This window comes from Gymnogyps californianus, chromosome 1, assembly GCF_018139145.2.
Source record: "Gymnogyps californianus isolate 813 chromosome 1, ASM1813914v2, whole genome shotgun sequence".
In the NCBI taxonomy this organism is placed as follows: Eukaryota; Metazoa; Chordata; class Aves; order Accipitriformes; family Cathartidae; genus Gymnogyps; species Gymnogyps californianus.
The window spans coordinates 115,904,563-115,917,868 of NC_059471.1; positions in this window are offsets into that span (position 1 = coordinate 115,904,563).

Sequence of the window (13,306 nt, forward strand, 5' to 3'; positions counted from 1 at the left end):
GATGCTAGTTTATAAGAAAAAAAAAAAACCCAACAAAAACCAAACCCAAAACACCACTCTCCTACGCTTAATAACGGTAACAAAATAAGTCTGTAAAATCACAAATAGGAACAAGTTCTTCCAATACCAATTGATGTTTTTTAGGAGAAAATCCACTATTGGTCCTTAAAGCAGAACCAGACCAAAATAGAAAATGATTTATCGTCTAATATGCTTATGTGATATGTTGAGGTGATAGTACGTTAGTGATCATTTTACACCCAAGTACATAAGGCACTTGCAAGAGATTTATAGATGCGCTAACATAGATATCACTGTTTTCCACAGGATGCCAAAATGCTCTGATATTCAGTTAGCACACATTCCTTATTATCAGATCCTGCCACAATTCCTATTAGATGCCTTCGGGCACAATACAGTGGCATGATACATCATGTCAAAAAGCAGAACGGGACCATTATCAGGCAGATGTTTGACATGATGCATCATGTCAGTCAGCCAGTGGCATGCAGCCATTGCTGAAAAGGATTTTGACATGATACAGTGTGCCAGTGCTGTAGCACAAAACTAGCATGTTCCAAAAATAGGGACAAATTCACCTCTGGCATAAGTGGAAGTAACTGCAGTGACTTCATTAGATTTGCATCTGCTTATGTCAACAGTGAGTTTGGCCCGTAATCTGGAATTTATATAAAAGAGTGGTAAGTGGCTGCATTTTCACATATTTGTTATATTGCTTTCTACTCCCAGCATTCAAGCATCATGACACAGTTGGGGTAAAACCGCCACCTTTCTCAACTCTTTCCCCTCCACCCCACAAGAAGCAGCATCAAATTTCCATTTTTAGCAGCGTAACAATACCTCAGAGTACATAGAAGGTCACTCTTTTCAGAAGCAGGGGAAGTTGTGAATTTGGGGATTTCACAAGGAATAGAAATTTACAAAGAAGGAAGAGAGAGGATCTCTGCTTTCTGCCTCCATACTATTATTTCACAACAGTAGCTTCAAGCACTAGGTGCCCAAGAACAGCAGCAAACTGTAAATTTTCAGTGGCAATTAGAGTAATAGTAAAAGAATGGCACGAAAGAGCAGCCAGGATGAAATGTGAAATCTGCTAAGATTTGGAGGTTTCTTAAAAGGCATTGTAGTTTATTGTTGTTCCCTTTCATCGCTCCGGAATGAAAAGCACAGCTTGCTAATGCAGATGCATCACACTGACAAAAGGAGAGGAGCGGAACAGGCTAAGGTATGACTGGTGCAAGATCTTCTTTACAGAAGAGAAACACCCCGGCTTTCTGCCACAGTCTGTTTCTTTAATGAGGAAAAGGACCAACCGGCTGTATTTTAAGTAAAGTTCATTCATCTTTGCTGTGTATTCTAGCTTCTTAAATCCATCAGGCTACACTGATTCTTTGACTAGCTGAACTTCAGCAATGCTAAGGGCAACCATAGGAAATAAAGACCAGAAAACCCTCACAGAGCACTAGGTAAGCACCACAGCCAAACGCGACTTGGTACAGCAGCTATGTGGGTGGTAACATCAAGGGAACGTGACTTGTCTGATACTCTGTCATTCTGGAGGAGAGAGGAAGAGTGTAACAACGCAGTGGAAGCAGGCTGCACAGGCTCTTCAAGAATTCCTTTGTTTGTCTGTTTTCAGATGAGCTTTTCCTGTTGGAGTTGGAGGTGCTTGCCGCTTCCATGGATCAGAAAATTTACGTAGAGGTCTGAATAAATGCTGGAAAACAGTTGCAAGCTTTTCAAACCTTCTGAACAATAGCAAGAAGTAAGGTTCCTCCCCCTCCCTTCTCACCACTATGCAATTACTTCCAAATATTTCTTTGAGGAGACAACTCTGTACAGTTAGCAGTTCCACAGAGATTAAAACAAACAAGTCCTCTCCTTTATCCGCCCCCCCCCCCCGTTTCACCCTCTGCTGGCATTCTAGAAGTATTTAAATCATTGGAAACCACACCCTAGTTAGCTGTGGCTAGTATTTACAGGCAAAGCCCCTTGGCTTTGCTGTTACAGTCCGCTCAACAGCCAAAAATGTAACACATTAGTTTTTCCTAAATGAGGAGACCAAATCTGAAGATAGGCACGGCATCCCAAGGAAATAAACACCAGGCATTATCTATGCCTTATATATAAAGGAATAGGAAGGTTAAAAATAATGTTTGTTCACAACTGGCTAGGAATTCTCTGATGAGAGGGACAAAAAAAAATTTTTTAAAAAGTCAGTTTTGATGAAACAGCATTCTTGTGGAGACGACTCAATTTTGACAAACACCCTCTAAAGCAAGTTAAGTTTCTGGTGGAATTTGCCACACAAATTTCTAAAGGTTTCACACCAATTTACCTGATGCTGGGTAGCCCAGCTGGGGAGTTTAGCTTGACCTAGGGGCTCAAGGGCTGTTAGTCATGTTCCTGAAAAGCTGCAGTGCTGTGATCTACACTTCCAGCTGATACAGTGCAAGTCCCAGAAGCACAGGAGGCAACGGAGAGCTCAAAAACTCCTGGGTTGAGCTCAGGCTCTCCCCATTCGCCAGGGAAGATGCACAAGACAGAGGCAGGCAGGCAGGCACTCCCTTTCATTCCTGAAGAAAAGGAATGGAAACAGACTGCCCCAAACATTGAGGAGGGAGAGAAGGATGACAGTTATTTCCTTTCCGGAGGACAAAGTTTCTCTCTATACATACTTATATTGCTCCAATTTGAAACAATACGGAAATTGAAGGGTTGGGTGTATGGGAAAAAAAGAAGTGTTCCATTCGTACAATGCCATTTTCATTCATACAGCACCTTGGGAGTACAGGAAACAGGCTTAACATTTCCCTTATACATATAGCAATTACACACTCACCATCGATGTTTTGATCCCTCTGGAATGGGAGGCAGCAGCTCGTGTGTGGCAAGAACGTTACCCTGAGATTTTAGGATCTCTTGATTCAAAAGGCAATGAAATACAGCAAACCACTGGCCAAAGTTATGATCATGAGATGCATAGCAACCTCTCCATACGACGTGAGGATCTGGACACCTCTCTAGTCATCTCCTTCATGTTTTGTAATATAAGCAAAGCTGCATTGCTGATTACAGCAAACATCTTTCTTCAAGCCACTAACAGCTTTCAAATCTCATGCCTGTAATCTTCGCCAAATAGATCAAGGACTGTTATTCATTTTAATGTCTAAATACATTATATTTATTCTTGTTATAATATTTTCTGTTACCACAGAAAATGTTTGGTTCCCAAAGAAAAAGAGGGACTTGTGTTAAAAGCCCGATTTTTTTCCTTGACATGCAAAAATTTTTAATGGCTTTAATGGAAGATATGTATTGGAATCCCAGGGCACAATCTGGCACTAAAATCCTCCATCTATATTGGAATTTTTCACCATGTCTTTTTCATAATGTATTATTAAACATGTTTCCATCTCAGCAGTTGAATTTTGGGGCCCTGTTGCATCTGAGAGGGAAGTGCAAAGCAGCTGGGGAGTAACTGTAAAGGAGAAGCAGAAAACTGGTCGAAACCTTCAGATGCTGGATGATGCCTTTCTCTTCCATCCTCCTCCTCATAGGAAAAAAGCACATTGGGGTGCTCCTTCAAACTTCCAGCTGGTACAGTAGCAGCAGCTGGCCCAACACGGGGTAGCTTGGGTAGCTTCAGTGCTGTTCCCAATTACCCTGAAGGTTTCTTTGGTCCCTAACTGGCCACAGATTGAGCATAGACTCACTCCCTGCTCCCCTTGCGAAACTCTGGGGCTGCAGCAAAAGTGGTGGATATGGAGCTATTGAGGATGAAGCCCAGCAGCTCCTAGCAACTCAAAAGCCGGGGAGAATATGGTTTTATTGTTCTGCAGACTGGAGACCAGTGACTGGTTCATGAGCATTGACTGACACTTTGCTCTGAAATCAGTCCTGTTGTCATCAGCCTAGCTGCTCACAGAATATTACAGTGGTCCTCCAGTCTTTGATACGCCACCTGTAACTGCTGAATGGCACACCTACGAACACTTTTTTGATGAATTAGCCAGAATACGACATAGAGTGTCTGCCAGTTCTATGCAGCTGGGGGCAAGATGACAATGCCTGGTCTGGCATGAAGCCCATAGCAAAACATTAGCCCAGCAGCACATTTAGAACAAATCTGAACCAGCAAACTGAGTTTGTAGCAGAGCATGTTTGCATCGGCTAACTGCAAAGGGTTTGATCCAGTCCAATGAGCTCTAAGGTAGGGCTAAGGCTTTTGATGACACTTAAGCCATAATTGCTATTAAAAAAAGAATATCCCATCTCCTTGCTTACCTTTGCTTCCCTTCATGTCAGTGCAGACATGTGTGTCTACAAGGTTAATAGGACAGAGACACCAGTCCAAGCTAGGACTAACTCAGTAAAATAACATTCAGTTTTATCTTGGATTCATTCTTAGTTTCAAAAAACCCAGTCTTACAGTCTGACTTCCCCACACCCAAATGATGCCTAGATTTTCTACAACCATCCCTGCTGGCATAGTTAACATTCCCCCCCCTCCAGTCTTGCATTCAGATATTGCAATCTGCAGAACAGGAATGATTTTACACTCCTGCTTCACCCTCAGACCTCTATCACAATCATACAGTTTTGTCACCAGACATGGTGAACCCATCTTTCCCAGGTAAGCTACTTCAGATAACTCCTCATGATACAAAGTGTCCTGGTTTGACCCCAGCCAGCAACTAAGCACCACACAGCCGCTCCTCCCTCCCCCCTCCTAGTAAGTAATTACTTACTACAAAGTAATTGCAGTACTGCATCCAGTTGAGCTGCACTCATTTTACTTCCTCCTCCTTTCCCTCTGCTTGACATAAATGGTTTCTATAATAATTCAGCTACTAACACTCCTTATGTTTTATTGGGTGTGATTAGTGACTATAGGAGCATTTGATGAACACTCTTGTTTGCAGAAATGGGGCGATGCAAATCCTTTCTTTGGCTTAAATGACAGAAAGCATTTACTACAAGAAACACTGCCATGTTTTTAATACCACACACCATTTCCCAACTGTAAATATATACGTTAAATGCAAGTGAAAAGTTGTTTTGCTGCTGCAACACACAGTTTCATAAATGCCTTTAACAATTTAACAATTGCTTGGCGTTTTTTTGTACTCCTTTTGCCAAGAGTGTATATTAGAGTAATAATGTAATTTACTCCTATACTAGATTATTGTAATAATCAAGACTGTCAGCATTTCCGTTTCTTTTCATATTGCTCTTGTGATCTCATTATCATAGGCTTGTCATTAGCTTTCTTTGCTCATCAAAAGAATGTGTGCGTATGGTGAAGGAAATGGCTAGAAAAATACTTCTAGAGTATTACCAGTCTCTTGGTAAATAAAATGCAGCTATCAATAACACTTAGCCAGCTCTTCTCAGTTGTCTATGGCATCATTCCTTTCCCATCACAAAACCAGAATACTCTGTATGAGTGGGAAAGCAAGTAGTTAATTCTTAGTGAATTAATGTGTTGTATAGTAAAATGTAGAAAATATTTATATATAAATGCACTAATTTCCACAATGACTGTGTGAGGTATCACCACTATTTCTTTTAGAGTTGGAGATACAGAGGCTGTGGGCTTAATCAGCTCAAGAACACGGCCAGAATTTTTGCCATTCAGGCATGGGCTTAAGTCATGCAGCTTGTTTAGTCTCCTGTAGGGAGCAAGATTCATTGACATGATTATTCCCTACTCCATGGGCATCTCTGTGCTATAGGATGTGATTGCCTTAATGAAAAAGGAGGTCTTTAAGTGACCAAAAACAGCATCCTGAAACCGTCTGGAAAAAGCAACTTTAAGAGGAAGTATTTGCTCACAGTGATGATTCTTCACTTCCCAGAAAGCCAGAGGATGGGGGAAATACAGTAGTATGGCGTTTGCTTGCACCAAAGCTAAAGCAAACTACTGAATAGAGATAATATTCCCAAAGTCCAGAATAAGAGAGCTGAAGATTAAGCTCCAGCTTCTTCCCCCATAATGGAATTTTCTCACCTGTTAGTCCTTACCCCTCTACATACACTTGCATTATCCTTAGCATCTAGAACATTGTGCTTCTGTCTTAAAAGTACATACAACATATAACACATTTCAAATTTTTGGAGGAGGTGGGTCCAACACAACAGTACTCAGTGTTTCACTTCATTAATGTTAGCTTTAAAAAAAAAATTAAATGCTGTTTTCTAAACTCATCTTTCATATTTCAAAGTGAGACAGAGAATTGTCACCTCTGGCAAGGTACATTTGAGGCAAACAAGCTAGACGGGCTAACACCACCAGCATAGCTACTATAGCTCAGTATGAATAAAAACCTTAATTCTCCAAGTGTATCAGTACCACAGTTCCCATGATCAGTTTTGGTGAAGGTTTGAGGTTTTGGTTTTTTTTTTAAGCTTGCAGCAATAAATTAGAGACAGGAAGTAGTTAACAACACTGAGACTAAACCAGGGCACTTGAATGGCACAATACAGTTCATTTCAGAGGTATCTTTACAATTTCAGTAGAGCATACTGGGGAGTCTCTTTGCAGAAATGCAGTCTTGAAGCCTTTAATTTTGTGAAGAAGTACTAATTGCCTTCCAGATAAGAGAAGGCTGCACCACCAGAGAATGAGCCATGCTCTTTTACTGTAAGCAGCTTATTCTTTGCAGGCCTCTCTCAGAGGTATTAAAGACCAGCATTTTTGATTGCTATTGCCTGCACATCCCAGCCCAAACAAGCAAGCAGCAAAGAGAAGTTGCTCACCTGTTCTTGAAATTCTTGCAGAGAAACCCCAAGAAGCAACATGAGCAGGATACACAGGCAGCAATGGAGAAACATTTCCTCTCCTGGGCCAGGGAGCACAGCAACACCCCTCGCTGACAGCATTTTCCTTGGAAGGAAAATAGAAGCCTGTTTGTCTCCTCTGTCCTTACACCTAAGCCCTGGGGTCCAAGTCTGCTGCCATAACTCCAAGTTAGAGGTGGCGAAGTCCTTTCACTCTGACTAAAGGCAACTATTTCTTCCACCAACGGCATCTGCATATTCCCAATCAGGGAATGCTTTAATAAGCAGCAGCATCTGAGAAAGGTGGGCTGCAGAGTCCTAATTAAACGGCAACTGACATATCGCTTTTCAAACTAAACATCCAACTGGGATGCTCAATCTAGCACACATGGTTTGTAAACAACTGAACAGAGCACTGCATAGAGCAGCCCTGCACACTTCTACCATGAAATGCTGCAGAGGCTCCCTTCGCCCTTGTAACAAATGATCTAACAATTCTCAAGGGGAGGAAATGAGGCTGATTTGTAACTCTCTTCAAGAGGCTAACCCAGTTAAGCAAGACTTCTTAATTGCCTGCTCTTTATTATTTAATGCATAAGAAAGTTAAAAAAATCCTTAGGGCCAGATCCCAAAAAGGTATTTAGGTATCTAAGCAGGCAGCTAGGCAGAATTTAGCTGCAATTACAAACAGTGATACTAAAAACCTCTGCTCAGCTGCTGCCGAACTCTGAAGGCTCTTAAACGTAAGTAGGTACCAATTTCAATTTTAAAGTTCTCCAGGTGCCTAGCATTCAGCTTCTGCATGTGCCAAGAAACACTTCATTCCTGACAGTGCCAAGGAAGCTCGTGTCGGCCCAGCACTGAGCCTCTCAAGAGCCAGGAGAAACCTGAGAGGTTTCAGCCACGATGAACATTTGTCTGGTGGACAGAAGCATCTGAAAGCCTAGCTGTATCTCTTGAATGGGTTATAAATAAAGTCAGCCTAATTATAAATTATAATGTGGCAAGCAAACAGGCCTGCTCAAAGACATGTCACAGATCCAGCAGTTACATGACGGGAAGCAATAGAGCATAGAGGCAGCCCTAACACTCTCAGAAACACTCAGAGCTGCAAATTATGAAGGGCAAATGAGCCAGGTACCTCACCCATAGCAAGGCAAGAAACATGCTTTTTAAAACCCTGCATCTTCTCCCTTCAGACCAAAGTGTGAAAATGAATCCTTTAAATGAGTTGGACCCAGGTCAGACTAACGTTTGAAGCTCAGCAGCTGCAGCATCTGAAAGCAGGGAGGCAGCCCCTGTCGCCTTGCCCCACTTAGACTCCTGCCAGGAACGAGGAGGAAGAGACAGGAATGAGAGTGGGAGCACTTCATCCACTCTACTCGCACATCCCATCAGTGGTTTTGTACATAGATCATTTGAAAAATCTCGCTTTCCCAAAGAATGGCATTTGCGCCATGCAATTTAGATATCACCGTTTTGAAAAAGTTTGTTGTTCTCTTTTGCTGCGTATAATCTTACTCTCATTGATATCTGCTTGAGAGGGATGGGGCACTCTCAGGAGAGTGTTTGGGACTGAGCTATGTTCCACATACACCATCTAATAAGATTTATTGCCATATTTCATTATTTTGCTGTGAATTCAGGTAGTGTACTAATGGAACAATGAGATAGACCCTTGACTTGGTAAATAGAGTGTCAGAAGAAAAAAGGCTTATGTAAGAGCCTATAAGAACAAGATGGTTCAGAAATCAGGCAGCTGCTCTATTCTTGATTCCCGCCATTGTGCCTCAGGATGGACAGACATCAGACTGCCCGATATCTTACATGCATTATTGCATTTTGTAAAGTTTGGGCATAACAGAGAAAATGGCAAAGATGAAATGGTAGTGTTAACTTTCTGTTTGTCTTCCGACACTTTAAATCATTTCATGTGACATTGCACTCCTGGGAGATTTGATTACTTTTAAAATTAATTCTATGTAAGAAAAAAATGTCCCTTAGGCATATTGCAATATTTATAAAGGTAATTGCTCTTTTCTCAGAATATTTAACCTTGGCAGAGATATTCCCCTTGTTCTGAATAGCATCCATATAGCAAAACAATATCAAAATAGGTCTTAAGGTCCAGGAGTAATTTTAATCTATGTTTCACTTGCTGTCATGTTCAGTGCCTGGAGATCACTCCAGGATATTGGAAAGACTGCCTAATGCTCCATACTGAAAACTAGTTGGAAACAAAGCCTGTTTGGCATGAGGTTTCGACCTCTCCAGAGTGAGGGTAGAGCTCCCAGAGCTCTAGAGCGAAGGTGATACAAATCTCTACAGAAGACAGAACTTTCTGTAGATAAAAAGGGGACAGCCTCCCCCAGAGTCCTTGAAAACTTCATCACATATAAGGAATTACTTTCTCTAAAACATGCAGAGCGACATGTATAGCTATTTTAGTAATGGAACCAACTCTTTCCCTTCACACCTGCACCTCTCTGAAGAGAATGTAAACATTACTGTGCACAGCTAGAAGATGCTCAGATATTACAGTAGTTTTTTTCTATTGGTATATGCAAGGATTAGAATTGATGTTCTATGAATACTAGTATTAACAGCAATAACTAACATTTTTGATGTACAAAAGAGAATGAAGTTGTTAGATTCATTCATGGCTTTCCCTCTCAAAAAAAGAAAGCTGAGTGCCCATAGTGAATTTAAAGTTACTCAGAAAGTTAAGCCATTGCATAGTTAGGCACCAACACACACCAACATGTCACCAATTGTCTCACTATTTATTATGCTTTTGAGTTGTCCAAATGACAGCTTGAGTAGGGTTTTGTTGATTTTCTCTGTTTAGAGCAGCCTTAAGAGGCTGTTAGAATTAAAACTCGTTGAGAACGCGTGTTTTTCATGCAGTATTGCTGAGTTGGTAACCCTGAATCTTCTCGCTAGAGGTATTCCATTTCAGTGGAACTTCTTTGCTGTAACAAGCATACAAAACACATCACAAGAAGAAAATGTCTTGTCAAATTGCAAACATCAATTTTTAAGAGAAGTTAATGGTCGGGAATGCTGCCCTACTCATTCTGCAAAGCATTAGGGACAACACAGCTCACCGGGTAATTAATTAGCCTGATACGGGTACTTGAAGGAGAAAAAGAGCATGCACAGCAGGACACTCAGTGCCCAGAGGCCATCAAAGCAAGACTTGCAACCACTTTCCAGTTACACTGTGGTTACGGCCCTTCTGTTAAACAACTGAAGTAAATAATCACTGTGTTGGCTGGGATTCAGAGGCACGGATCTATCAGTTACTCACTTCACTCTGGCAGCACGGGTAAAGAGAGGCTCCAGGGAGAGTAGATGACTGCAGCGTATAAGCAGCAACAGTGCCACCCTTCCATGTTGACATGAGGGGAGGATGTGAAATGCAGCAGGATTCCCATTTCTGGCAGTCCAACACTTTGGTTTGGTGCTGCAGAACACTTTACTTTTGAATAATTTTGATTAGATGGTCTCAAAATCACATGATATTTTCAAAAGGGTTTTATGATTTGTTTCTTGTTCTCTGACCTATGATTACTTCCATGGGTTATGGCAGTCAGGATGACGAGGGACTTGGGATACACTCAATTATTCTTCATAAGGAAAATTGCTATGAAAACCTGTTTGTTAATCATGCTAATTCAAGATTTTACCTTTCTGTTTCACAGGGTTTCTGTTTTTAAACACAGTTCAGGTACACTGTGCTATTACATATGCCAGTTGTACATCTCCTAGGCAGCAAGATCTAGTGCACACAAGTAAGAGGATTCATTTAAGTCTCTCAGGAGTCTTCCTGGTGTAATGTCTGCTGAAGTAAATGGAGAGGGATTGCAGAACTGCACTTTTAATTCATTTATACGGTTTAGATCTCTCAGACAGTGATCAATCATTCTTCTCCAAAATTTCCACTTGTTCTCTGGTGGTACATTTATCAGCAGGGAACCAGCCAAAGTCCAGATTTTGAACTTGAAGAAAACGCCAGCAGCCTCATCAGGATGTAGGTAAGAATCTGAAAAAAAGTGAGAATATATCTCCGTCAGGAATAATAGGCTTATTGAGGAAAGCAGTCCATCAGAGAAAGTCTCTCGCAGGCTTCAAGAATTTGCAAATAAACCTGTCATCTCCTTTAAAAAAAAATAAATCACGTTTATACATACAGACAATGTTAACGTATCTTTTAAGAAGCCGTCTTTTTTTGCTGCTGTAATATCGAGTTGTGTCCACTAGATGGACGTCATTTTCAAGAAGTTGAAAGGTTTGGGTCCGCGCCGGGCTCCGGGGCTCCATTTAACAATACAGTGCACTTTCTTTCCTGCTTAACACTTAACAGAGACTTGAGTAGCGATAGCTGAATATAATCATCTCCACTGATGATCTGATATGTCCATTCCCACACTGCCATTGTCTTAGCAAACACAAGCATTGACTGTGACTGTTTCTGGAAGGTTGCCCACAAAGTAAGAACTGTTGGTTATTTTCTCCATTTTAATAACCCGATTATAATAAGGTACTATTTTTGGTCTATTACAATCAAAACTCATGAGTTGGTGTGCCCCTCAAATCATAACTTAAAATCAACTTCAAAAAAATTTACTTTAAGAATGAGCCCATCTGGATTTCTTGTTTGACTTTGGGCTTCTGAACTTTTGGGTTCATTCTGGTTTTACCTTGCCTTGGGTTTTATTTGGTTTGGATTGTTTGGAAAACACCATTCTGGTGTTTCCTCAGTAATTGTGAGAACAAAATTTGTTTTGCATTTTAAATGGAAGGTAAGGAATGTAAAAAATAATAATCACATGACTCAAAGTATAGATATGTAAACCGAGCAAATATTGTGTGGTCTGCAACAAGAATAACAAGTTTTGGCAAAACTGGAAGAAACAAATTTCCTTTTCTTACTGTTTTAGGCTCATATGTGGCATTATACATTCAGGCACTTTGGTAAACACATGTAAACACATGGCTTTGCTTGAAACCATACAAATTTTTAAACTAAGACTTGAGCTATAAAAGCTCCTTTTGAATAATCTGCAAAATAAGCCTAGCTTCTTCTGGATCTGAATGCCACCTGGCTTCAAAAACAGAACTAAACTCATCAATGGATTTCTCCAAGAAATCCTGGAACATACTGAACCTCTGCAAGAAGTATTTTCCAACAGCAGCATGGAAATGCAGGGCAGGGTCAAAGTAAGAATGAATTAGTATAGTAACTTGTAGAAAACAGCAGGATCGTGATAAATTCAGTTTATGAGATCACCCAGCAGTTTCTTACACGACTACTACTTCCACTTTAAAGATTAGGTTCTGGTTTAAATCAACAAAGTGCTTGGTTTAGCCAGAGTACACAAGATTTTGTCAATCAAAGATTTGGCTCGCAGTATGAGCTGCCACTATGTATGAATTAGATGAATACCCTGTTAATTAACACTACAGAGCACTACTTACTTGAGAAGTTAGTGTTTCTAGCAAGGCAGTCTGGTGCTAGCCAGCTGCTCGGCCTGCAAGTATTTCTGCCTCTGGTTCAGCCAGCAAGCCAGAGAAGGAAGGTACAGCCCGTAGGGAGACCTATTGGTTTTGAGGGACAGGAGAGGGAAGTAAGAGTACAGTGGAGCGAGTGATCTGAGGGTATTACATGGGAGGGAACAGGAAAGATCCTAGTGGGCAAGGTAAAGAACATAGGGCACAGACCTGTATAAACAAACTTCATTATCCTAAGGATCATGGAACAATTGATTAGTGGACCAATCTGCATTTAGCATAGTTTTCCAAAAAAGCGACCAAGTGAAAGAAGCTTTAATAAAAAGCCATTTGTGTAGCTTGCAGAGGAAATATAGATATAGTGCATGTAAATTAATATTTCTAGACCACTGCCATACAAACCCGTGCTTAAATCAATAAGCTTCTGAAGACAAACATACATTAAAAAACGAATTAACCTCCAGGCTGCAAAATTTTAATAAAAATAGATCTTAAATAGATGAAAGGCAATGCTTCCAAAACGCGTAAAATTAAATTGCTTTTATATATCCTTGTTCTTCCTATAGCCTTACCTCTGAATAATATTTTCATTTTAATTGCATCAGCAGTTTTGTATTGTTCTTCAAAGTAAATCTTTCATAACTCAGGTTAGCCATGAATAATTTTGTTTCTCAAATGAAAAATCCAAACCTGGACTATTTTAACCGGGTAATATGATGACTGTTCCCCACGGGAGATAAAAATACTGCTCCTGACTGTAGTCCAGAGTCATACTGAATGATGCCTTTCCATGCTTGGTGAGAGGAAGTTGCTCATCATGGGAGAAGAAATTCATATGGTAACCTTAAGCCAGCTGTGGAGTAATTGATACCCACTCCTCAGGCACCACATCAGCAGTCTCCTAAGTCAAACCTGCATTTTTCTGGGAGCACAGGAACTACAAGGATCACAGAAAGGGAAGCTAGTAAAGTATCCCTCTCTGAACAAC